The sequence below is a fragment of the Elephantulus edwardii genome, unplaced genomic scaffold, assembly GCF_000299155.1.
Source record: "Elephantulus edwardii isolate Elephantulus edwardi_28Jun2011 unplaced genomic scaffold, EleEdw1.0 scaffold00438, whole genome shotgun sequence".
Classification (NCBI taxonomy): Eukaryota; Metazoa; Chordata; class Mammalia; order Macroscelidea; family Macroscelididae; genus Elephantulus; species Elephantulus edwardii.
Genome location: NW_006400188.1, coordinates 190,285 through 192,126, shown reverse-complemented (window position 1 = coordinate 192,126; position 1,842 = coordinate 190,285).

Genomic DNA, 1,842 nt, shown 5'->3' with positions numbered 1-1,842 from the left:
TCTTATAATAAACATAATGCCCTAAAATATAATACTTTTAAACTATTCTCTCCCTCATAGACTTCAATGCAGTAAACATAATTTATCCAGTTTTTCTCAGTCTTACCCCCACCCCGATGTCAGCCTCATTCTACAACAGTAAGAGTACCTGTTTTTTACAGTGTAAATGTATGTGTCGTGGTGTGTTATGTGGCATGCTATGTTGTGTGTCTGGACATGTCTTGATGTTGTGTTTGTTCATGAGAACCTCACCCAGTGAACGTGGCTGCAAGGGTGCACGTTCAGGTTTCTACCTGTGTAAACCCGTGTGTGACAACATCCCTGACGCTTGCCCTCACGTGTTCAGAGCATGTTCACACCCTTATCTGTTTGTACACACTCATGTTTTATGATTCCTCATGATAAAAGCTGAGGGGAAACAAGTGGCTTCCAGTTCGGTTTTTGGAATGTTTAGAGTGAATGGGAGCTGGGGGAGGAAAGCATGAAAATGATCAAACTTGAGGGTGAGATTTAGGAAGAGGGCAGGGCACACCACAGCCACGATGTGGGTGTGGAGTGAAAGGCTGAGATCCTATGACACAGAACCCAGGGGAACAATATCCAGTGAGGGTCCTTGTGTGCCTTTGTGCTTGCCCATGGACATGTACCCAGGTTAGACTGAGTCCCTGCCCTTGGCACGTGCTCCCCAAACACGCGAGTTGTCTCCAGTGCCCTGTTGTCGTTGATTGCCGTCGAGTCGAGCACAACTCTATGAACAAAAGGCTTGAAGCATTTCTGTCAGTCATCATTTCTCAAAAAATTCATAGAGTTTCCAGAGGCAAGTGGTGTAGGAAGTGGATCCTACTCCTGCTTCCACACCTGTCTCAAAACTGGGAGCTCCTCCAGATAACGTCCACCTTGGGCAGCGATTATGGCATTTGACTTCCCAGTGGCACAAGGTTCGGCATCACAGCAAACCCAAATTACCTCAAGGGCAGTAAATTGCCAGAGGAGTGCTGCACAATTTAGAAGAATGTTTCTCCAAAAATAACACTAGACCCTCAAGCCCAACTGAATTTTAAATACAAGGGCTCTCCATATATATATGAACAAAAGGCCTGCAGCCTTTCTATAACTATAGTTCTTTCTTCAGGTTCATATAGTTTCCAGAGGAATGTGGTTTAGGAAGTGGATGCCACTCCTGCTTCCAAACCTGAATCAATCTGGGAGCTCCACCAAACACTGCCCATGATGGGTAGCCATTATAGTGTTTGGCACACCTATGGCACAGTTGTTCTATTATGGCATTTGAGACTCCAATGACAAACGGTTAAGTGTCACAGCAAACCCAGATTACTTCAGCACAGCAAATTGACCAGAGTGCTGTATGACTTCAAAGAGTGTTCCTCCAAAATAGTAACAAGGGATCAAAATAATCCCTCGACCAAAGAAGACATTCGGATGACAAGCAAACACATGAAGAAGTGTTCAAAACCCCTAGCTCTAAGAGAGATGCAAATCAAAACAACCATGAGATATCATCTCACCCCAGTCAGAATAGCAAAATTCAACAGAGCAGCAAACAGCAAATGCTGGTGAGGTTGTGGAGGAACTGGAACCCTTATTCACTGTTGGTGGGAGTGTAAAATGGTGTAACCACTATGGAAGGCAGTATGGCACTTTCTCAAAGAGTTGGAAATAGAAATACCATCTGTTCCAGTAATTCCACTACTGGGAATATACCCTAAAGAAATCACAACTGCCACCCAAGCAGATATATGCACACCCATCTTGGCTGAAAGCAGAGAATACCAGAAGAATGTCTATCTGTGTTTCATTGATTATGCAAAGGCATTTGACTGT